The following is a 9,550-nucleotide window of genomic DNA, read 5'->3' as shown; positions in this document are numbered from 1 at the left end:
GGAGCTATCCATGAAGGAGCTCTTCCTGCATCCTTGATAAAGGACTTATAAATAAAGGACAAAGAAAAAAAATCATATGGAGCTTTGTCACCTGTTGAACAGGCAGCTCCAGACCAAAATCAATTACCAAGTTATTGGAGTAAAGCAAATAATGTTACAACGATAAGAGAAGGACCATTAGATTTCTTGGCAGAATCCTGCGCTTCAGCAGGAGCACTCAAACGGGCAGCATACTGCATTTAAAAAGGCCGACACTTCAGAAGCACTGATGTGTATCTGTGATGGATGTCGCAGTGTAAATTTAGAGGAGATGCTTTCTGTCTGCCACTACCTTCAAATAGTAAAAGCCAGACCCTCACATAAACACGATCAAAGAAGCTAGGTTCATCTCCCCTGCAAGCCAGAGTGGGTGGCAAAGAGGGCCTACGCACCTCGAGCTCCCGGAGCTGTGGGTTTCCTGTCCACGCTGCTGGCTGTTGGGCTTCCGCATCCACATGGGATCTCTGCAGGGGGCCTGAGCTGTCCCACACTCTGCCTCAGGCAGGCTGGATCCATCCAGCCTGTGCGAGTGTCTGGACGCAGGGAAAAGCACCACACATGCTTTGATGCCATCCCGCCAAGGTCTGCGCTCAGGGATTGCCCTACCAGGGTTGTAAAGACTTACAGAGCCGGGAAGGAGAACAGACTGGGACTTGCTGAAGCAACCATGACACACTTGCTGAGAGGTAGTGCTAGGAGCTACCAGAGAGCTTTTACAATTTGAGTCACTCACTCAGCTCGATCTCATGGCATATTAAACAGTATGAATCAAAGACTGAAAATGCAGGGCATGTCTTGCCCTACAAAAACACCATCAGCCACTTCACTTTAAGTAATTATTTGCTATTGATTATGTGTATGAAGATGAGGTAGTTCTCTACCTCTTCTGCCAATTCCCACGCTCTCAATCACATTATAGGCAAAAGCCAGTCAGAGTTTAGCCCTCTGTAATGCAGCTGAGTTACCGTTCTCCTTCCCTGTCTGCTCAGGAGGGCTAAACCTGGCCTGTCAGAGCCTTCTGGGAAAGCCTCTTAGCACACCCGAGCTGGCCAAATCTCTGCAGAGGCAGGAAGAGGAGCAAAAATGGCAGTATGGCAGGGATGGCCAGGTCTTGCAGATCCTGTAAGCCATATGCCAAAGTCTTCACACGGCCAACAGCCACAAGAGATGCATAACGTACCTTGGTGAGAGAGGTAGGGAGAGTGGTCCAGAAGCAGGGCATGCTCAGTAGGACCAGGATGCTCGTGCAACAGGTTTCCCCAGTGCGATGGTGCCGTCAGGTTTGGTGCTCCCTCCCGGTAAGGGAGGGCGAGCCGTGAGCCAGGGGTGACCACAGCTGACCAGCATGCAGTCCCACAGGATCTGAAGAGGGTCAGCAGGGCCGGGGACTGGTAACAGGACCTTTCAGCAGTCCCAGGCAAGGTGAGGGGATGAGTCAGGTCCAGGGTCCACCCAGGAAGCTTGGGCAGGAGCAGCGGGAGTCCAGACCAGAGACAGGACTGGAAACAAGGCTACAACATAGGTCTGGGATCCATCCAAGAAGCAGCACAACAAGCAGGACTAGACATAGATACTCCTAAAAAACAGCTGTGGCAAAGCCTGGGTGCCCAGGCTTGATATTAAGTGCAGTCCCTGGACCAATGAGCAGATGATGGGTGAGTGGAGATGAGGCTGATCAGGGCAATTAAGGCCAAGTAGTGTCCTCAGAGCCCTAACACAACTAGAGGCAGAGAAAGTAGAGCAGGAAGAGTTGTGTCTCTGTATTTAACCTCAAGCCTAAGTCTTCTTTGGTTCAGTCCCATCTCAAGTTTGTCTGTGGCTAGGCAGGGGGAGAAAAATCACAAGCGGATACAACTGCTCCTAAACACCCATGTTGACAGAGCTCTCCCAGTCCCAGAGGCGGCAGAAAGGACACGTATTTCCTGGCTTTATTTTCCCATGGGGAAAGATCCAGGCTGGTGAAAACAGTCCTTCCATACTCGCTCACCTCTCTGTGGGTACCAATCTCTGCCCAGCCCCCCACCATTTCTCTTTGCAGTAGCACTTTCTGCCTCGTGACATGTCTTGTCTACAGTTACCATCCCTTGTAGCATCCTGCCTGCTGTGCTGGTGAGTGTTCAGGAGATGCAGGCGTGCAGAAGTTGTTAGCACATGTCTGTCCTGTGTCACACACTCTCTCAAAGATGCTTTTGCTGCGGTGAGTTTGAATGCTTGAGAAGCCAGTGTGATCTTACTGCATTTTGAAGGCAGGACATGTACTAAGAAGATCAGGGGGTAGCATCACGTTGTTCCTGTCAAGTGTGTTTTACATGAGCTTGTTATTTTAAAAATAATCAGGTGCTAAACCTGGATCTAGAGAACAGGATGAAGTGTGGGGGTTTTCTTCTCTGTAGGGGCCAGTGGGGATTCTCCCCAGCAGGCTGCAGAGCCTCGCTGCCACAACCCCTGCTTCAGCCTGAGGGCTGGCACAGCTTCTGCAGCTGGGCTGATCCCAGGAAGGAAAAGGGCCACCTTCACAGCTGTGAGCCCCCTGAATCCCTCCTCTCCAAAACTGCGTGGCCTAGAGGACTTCCAGCATAGTTTACTGTGTGACGGCTTTTGGCAGTTCTTTGGGCGGTATCCCAAAATCCTGCCCCAGTTTTCTGTCAGAAATACACATTCCTGCATTAGTGGAGAAAAGTCGCAGCAGCTGCTCCTATTCTTTCTAATTTAAACCTTCCCTTCGAATCCAAGAATGCATGAGCAATGGAGGATTTCCATGGAAATCAATGGGAGTTTTGATTAAATAATGCATTCAGAGTCAAATCCCAGGTTGGATCAGCAGTTAATGATGGCCTTAATCAGTCTTACAGCAGCATCCAGACTAGGTCAGAGCACCACTGTACCTGAAACAGATGGATTTCAGAACTACATCCCCAAAAGTAATAGCCTGAAATTATGTTCCCTTGAAAACATTTGATGAAAGTTTGTGCTGTGAAACAGAAATCTTGGAAAATACCATGTAAATATGCTGGAAATTTTCTAAATGTACACCTGTAGGACATTCCCCACCTCCTCTCCCAAGGTGACTGATATTGAGGGTGAAGATTGTCATCAGTGCTTAAAGTTGACCACGTTCTTCCATGACTCAGCATTGCACCTACTGCACTCTGGACCTGCTGGGGAAGCATGAAGAGAGAAGAAACCGATGACAGGGTGGGTTGCCAGATGAAATAAAACCAAATTGTGATTTTGGCTGGGTCTGATGCTAAAAAAATCCACCTCTCCCTGCCAAGCAAGAGCCCCCCCAAACAAAACCATCAGACAAGTCCTGTCAGGACCTCTACAGTTCTTCCTTTGGAACAGAAACGTGCAAATATTGGGACCAATCTGACTGAACACATAAAGCAGGGTTATTACTATCCTAATTTCGTGGAATAAGTAGGGTTTAGATGCATTCCTTGCCTACGTTCCTCCAATAGTCAGATTTCATCCTCCCACAGTTGCGAGAGGCTGCGGCGCGGACACCGGATCACCCGCCAGCTTTGTCAGGCTGGCTGCAGGGATGAGGTTAGCGAGTAAAAGAAAACACAGGGCAGGCACCACCTCAAACTTGTGATCCCTGAGAAATGGAAACTCATCCTTTCAGGAAGTTTTTCTCAGAAGAAAAACTTAAAAAAAAAGAAATAACCCTCTCGTAGTGCAGTGAAGGGAGAAGCAAAGGGAAAGGGGGCCCGGAGAGGGTCCGGAGCTGCTAGACCCCTAAGCGGGTAACTCCGGCAGCTGGGACTCCCTGTGTTTTTTCCCATATGCGGGTTTATTTGGTAAGTCCCCCCCCCCCCCTCCCCCACCGCGGGCAGGGGGCAAGCAGCCGTTGCGCCGCTGTAACGGCCGTAGCGCCGCGCGCCCCTCCGGCGGCCGCCGAGCCCCGCCCCCCGCGGGCTTCGCCCCGCCCCCTGGCAGCGGCCCGCCGCGTCCATTGGCTCAGCCGCACGCCCGTCCGCCGCGGTTTGTTTGGTCGCGTGGAGCTGTCAAGCCCGCCGCCGCCGCGCGGGGGAAGGGGGGAGGGGCGGTGTCGCCCCCCCCCCCCCCCAACGGCCGGTCCCACGTGGCAGCGCGCGGCGCCCCGACGGGGCGGGCGGCGGCGGACACCCCCCCTCCCCCCCCGCTGTGGCGGCGGTCCGTGACGGGGCCGCCCCGGCGCGGCGGCAGGGAGGGAGCGGAGGGGCCGCCCCGCGGGGGTGGGGCCGCCCCGGGTTGCGGGCGGCGGTGTGGCGGTGCGGGGGGGGGGCGGCGGGGGGGGCCAGCGGCGCCGCGCGGAGGGGAGGGAGCGGGCTACCGACATCCGGGCCCTTCGCACGCCGCCGTCCCACCGCCGCGAGCCGCCGCGAGCCGCCGGGAGCCGCGCGCCGCTCCGCAGGTCAGTGCCGCCGCCGGCGCCGCGGGACGGGACGGAGCGGGACGGGACGGGACGGGACGGGACGGGGCGGGAGGCGACGGCTCCCGCCGCGCAGGTGGCTCCGGCCGCCGCCCGCCCCGAGGTGCGCGGCGCTGCCCCTTCCCCCCCCCCAACCCCCCGCCCCGTCCCGTCCCGTCGGCGAGGGCGATGCTTCCCCTCCCGGCAGCGTTTTGCCTGGAAACGCTCATTCCCGAGCAAAGCGTTCGTGCCCCCTCTTCCTAATTATCATTTTTGACGGTAAGGTTTTTTTTCCCCCTTTTCTATCCCTCTCTAAAAAAACCCCAATTCCCCCCCAACATGCGCTGCCCCCCCCCATCCCTATCCGGCGTGCCGAGATTAGGACCGACTGGAAGGAGTGGGGGGGGGTGAAAAAGCTGCTTTCGCTTCACCTGTTTGCAGCATGCATGGACGGGGGGGGGCGGCAATAAAGCAAATAAAATCTGCCAGGCTCCTGCTGCCGCCGGTGCCGGTGTGGACGGCATCCCCCGGACAGCCCCGCGGAGGACGGCGCACCGGGAGCCGGGTCCTGCTTTCGCTCTGCCTGCCCTTGGGTCGCATCGCTCTGCCCGCCGCTGCCTGCGTTGAAACGGGCAAAACCGCGCGTCTCCCCGTCTAAAAGTGAGTATCAGCGAGGCGCCCTCGCTTTCTGCGCTCTGGGGCTGAGCGAAGCGCTGGCACCGAGCATCAGTTCCCCCCGGCGCGCTCGCTGGTTTCATTCGGACGTACCCCCGTCCGGCGCAGCGAGGGGACGGGCTGTCACCTCCCCGGTGATGTCCCCAGAGCTGCCGGAGCGGATGCCTTCGCGTGCGGAGGCAGGGACGGGACGGGAGGCACGGGCTGTGCCCCCCGGGCAAGCAGCCTGCGGGAAGCGGGCTGGCGGTCCCGCTCGTCCCGCCGAGCCCGAGGAACGCGTCAGCCTCGTGGGTTTGTTTATTATTGGCGGAGAGGTTGAACTTGAGCCCTTGGAGCGTGCTCCGGACTCCTCCTGCAGGAGCCGAGAAATTTGGAAATCAAAGAAAAAATGAAAATAATCTTTTTTTATTTTGAGGCTGGTCTGATTTTTGTGGTTTCATGTAAGTAGCGGTATGAAAAAGAGAGACGAAAGAATTACAAGCTGAAGGCTTAGAGCGCAGAGCAGGAAATTTCTCACGTGAAGCTTCTCCGCTGCTGCACAAAAAAATCTACATATTGCAGTGCCCTGGATCACAGATAATAGAGATAGCAGAGGAGTGCTAGGTCATCCTGTCCATCTCCCGGCTGGTGGAAAAACGGTTACACCCTCCGCTGTCCGCAAATGCTTTCTCCCTGAGATTCAGCAGCGAGCGAGGAAACCAAGGGCTAGGCTCAGACACACAAGAGGGAAGGTGTGGATTTTTAAAAGTGAGGGTGGCTGACCTTTGCAGCACAAGTTATCCGTGCATCCGGCTGCTTTTCCGTCATTCCCAGCTGTCACTGGGTGGCTTTCTAAAGAGACCTGCCCTCGCCGGGTGGGAGTTACGGGGCTCGAGGCGGGAGCGAGTCCATAGCCGTGTTATGCAGAGGCAGGCTAGATGGCTGCAGTTGTCACTTCTGGCTTTAAGGTCTGTTATTTTTCACCTTTACGGCTCAATTCTTTTTATTCGATAATTATTATTATTTTTTTTATTGAGAGAGAACTTCCACCCAAGTTTCTGGCAGTGTCACTTCGTGTGATTTCTTATCCTAAAGTGAATGTAATCCCGAACGAGAACAGTGTAGTTAATATAGCTGCCACAGCGCATCCCTAACTCACGCGACAGTCTTTTACTACTTGTAAATGACAGCCTGCCTGCTTTATGTCTTCCGTTTTATGTTTATGAGGAGGTGTCTGTCGCAGCAGATTGCCACCAGGAATAAGCCCATTTCTTTTTCTCATCTTCTTTCACCATCTCAGGGGGCCTGTTCGGTGCCTGCTGAAGCACTGCCCGACTCCCCGTGCCTCCGGCGGGGAATGGTGCACGAGGCCGGTTTGACTTTTGGGGAGAGACAGTGCTCTGGTGTCACTGCGGGTGGCTCCCGCTCCGCGCTCCGGGGTGGCGGAGGGGCTGGACCGGAGATGGGGGGTCCCAGCCGGTGCTGGAGGAGATGCGCTTCCCGTGTTCAAGAAAATGAGTCTCCGTCTGCGGCGAATTTGCCCCAGTGGGGTGAGGAGGGGCTTTGCTGCAGCACGGGGAGGTGGGGGGCTGGACGGGGAAGGGAAGGGGCTGCTCAGCCCTGCTGAAATCCTTACGGAGCTGGTGAATCCTGCCTGCCTTTGGAAAGGCTGATCTCCAGACCTCCATGTGCGATGAGGGAATGAGTCCTTCGCATTGAGAGTCTGCTGGAAGCTAAACTGTGCCTGTGAGGGGCGAGCACGTAGGGATGTCCTGGATCTAAGCACGCGTCCGGCCGGCCCAGTACCTCTGACAGGCCATCAGTGGATGCCGAGGGAGGAGTTTAGCAATGGGGTAAATGTGTAGGGCTTTTTCCCAAAATACTCCTCTAGATTGCAACAATTTGTGTCTCGGGGCTCCTCGCTGTATTTGGAAGTTCTTGATGGATATTTCTTCCATTAATTCATCCAGTTGCCATCTGAGCCCGTGCAAACTCGTGAGTGGAGGCGGTTGTGGCATCTGAAACTGCAGGGTCCGGGATAAGCTTTACTGGTTTGCGTCTCCTCTGCCTATGTGTCCAGCATGGCCAAGGATCCCTGCTGGGCATGTTTTGTGGACACTTTAGGGTGGCTCCTCGGGTGAGGCATGGTCCCTGCTGGTGTTGATGGGTTTCACCCCACATCGCGAGGTCATTTACGCTGGCTCAGCGCCAAGCGCCTAGGGTCCCCCCTGGATAAGCCCAGGTCCTGCTTCCCCTGCTGCAGCACGGAGCCTGTGCAACGCAGTGCGTCTCAGCCACGTGCGCCAGGCAGCCAGGCTGGGATCAGGTGTGCAGGAGAGAGGCCAAGGTGCCTCTGCCCGCTTGCATCCCCCTCCGCGTGCCCGCCGTTTGTCTCGGAGACACCGCTGTCTCGGGAGAGCTCACACCTCGTCCTCGGCAGAGGCGGCAGGAGCCCGGCTGCGAGCGTCCGGCAGCTCTGCGGTCTGCTCGGCCCGGCTGCGGGGGAGCCCGGGGCCAGCGGCCGGGGCGGCTCGCCACGTCCCGCGCAGCTCGGAGAGGGCCTGACTCCTCCGTGGCGTCCTGGCTGTCCCCAGGCTGCACAGGCGGCGTGGCGAGACAGGAGGGGGAGCTCGCACTGCACCGGCCAAATACGCCGGGGACCTGGGTGGGACAGGGGGACAGTCCAGCCAGGCAGGGGCTGGGAGCGCCCTGCCGCCCGGAGCAAGGGGAATCTCCTTCCACCGAGCTCCCCTTCACGCCAGACCTAATCACAGCTCTTGAAAAGCAGGCTCTGTGTGTTAAATTTGCTCCAAATACTACTGGCCGTATTGTGCTATTGATTGTTAAGCTGAACTTCCTCCTGAAATCATTAAAGCTTAAAAAATTGATGGCACAATAGAGCCCATTATTAGCTACATAACTTTTCTTTCTTTCTTTCGTTGTCTTTTTTTTTTTTAATCAACGCAGAAGGGCAGAGTCTACGCTCAGATTTGTATTGTGTCTCTGCGAGGTCGGGGCAATGAGCCCTGCTGCACCGAATGGCCCCCGCTACCTGTCAGCACAGCTGCACTGGGCTATTTGTTAGGAGAAATGGTAAAGAAGGAATCGATGTGTGCAGGGTTTTCTTTTCTTTTACTCTGAGCCTCTTCTCCTGCAGCCTCAGGATAAGTCTATTTATTTATGTTTTTACAAATAAAAATATTTGAATGGTGATAGTAATATTTTATTCCCTGTCGTGCCTGTCCCTCAGTCTAACAGCGGCTGAGTTCTTGGTAGGTATTAACTTACCATTTTAGTAACAGCCGAGTTTTCCTCAAGGAAATCCCTCAGGGCTGGCCATTACTGTGTCATTGTATAACAGAGTGAAAAGATGGATTACCTGGATAGATCTCCTCCAGTGTGACTGCTCCAAATGACAGACTTCAGCTATTTATACCTGCTCCTGTTCCAGTCATCAGCCTTTACTTTATGTAGTGTTGGGTGGGTTTACAGCTGGTAGGAAGTACTTGCAGCATCTCTGAGTATAAAGTTGTCAGTAAAGGTGCTGATTTCCAGGTGGGGACATCTGCAGTGTCCTGCAGTGTTGGCTCTGATGGCACGTAGTGAGGTTTGGTGTTTTGCTCGAAGCCCCAGCTCCTGGAAGCAAGTGAATCCCCAAGAACTGCAGCTCTCCTTTCAAATACGAAGCCTTTACCTTTTCTGGTTGCTCGGGAAGGCTTTAAGGTGTGCTTGAGTGCGTCTGGAAAGATGAGAAATAAGGAGCCCAGAAAAAAAATATTTCTGTGTGCATGTGTGTACGGACATAAATTAAATCATAGTATTTTGAAGCCAATATTACCCTTTCGTTGAAGTGGCAGAAAATGGGAGGCATGGCTTCTGGTACGTAACTGTCTGGGGCTTGCCATAATGCGGATCCCTTAATTGCACCGTGCCAGAGTGGGGATTCAAAGTCACGTAGAGCTGACACTGCCTTGCTGCGTGGCCTTGGGCCAGTCATTTTTCTTCCCTGCTGCAGCGTCCGTATCTCTAGCCCGTCCGAGGGTGCTCCCAGATTTTGCTGGTAGCCTCGTGTCAACGCTGCGCAGTCTCGTCTTCCTCCTGTCCAAATTCTCTGCGTGGCTCTTGCACCCTGTTATTTTCAGGGACTTAAGTGCTGCATCAGCCATTGTAAAACCTCTCCCTGAAATGCTTCCTTGCTCCTACAGGAGCAATAGACACCTCCTCCCCCTGCCCTCCCCCCCCCTCCCCAGCCAAAGGCTCCCCCAGCCAGTTTTTCAACACGGCTGGGGAAGTTTATTGCAAGCAGGATTTGCCGTTGCTGCTCGCGCGGAGCTGGTCTCAGACCTCACCGGCAGCACCGCTGCAGCTGCTGAAGCTGCTCTTCCTCCCGGTGCCGTTCCAGGGGCGAAGAGCGCTGCTAGGGAAGATGAGCTTTTTGCTCCGGCAGCCCTTGGGACGGGG

General features: G+C 55.1%; 1 protein-coding gene across 1 annotated transcript in view; it reads left to right on the top strand.

The window, feature by feature from the left end:
* The first annotated feature begins 4,346 nt into the window (after window positions 1–4,346).
* The window catches only part of LOC112994501 (zinc finger and BTB domain-containing protein 7C), a 182,960-nt gene continuing 177,756 nt past the window's right edge, over window positions 4,347–9,550 (top strand). The window contains exons 1-2 of the mRNA XM_064500012.1: window positions 4,347–4,438; window positions 4,925–5,095. The gene's annotated coding sequence lies outside the window, so the exon portion shown is untranslated. The remainder of the gene's footprint in view (window positions 4,439–4,924; window positions 5,096–9,550) is intronic.

This window comes from Dromaius novaehollandiae, chromosome W, assembly GCF_036370855.1.
Source record: "Dromaius novaehollandiae isolate bDroNov1 chromosome W, bDroNov1.hap1, whole genome shotgun sequence".
Classification (NCBI taxonomy): Eukaryota; Metazoa; Chordata; class Aves; order Casuariiformes; family Dromaiidae; genus Dromaius; species Dromaius novaehollandiae.
Note: the sequence above shows the minus strand (reverse complement) of the source record. Positions and strands in the feature narration are given on the sequence as shown.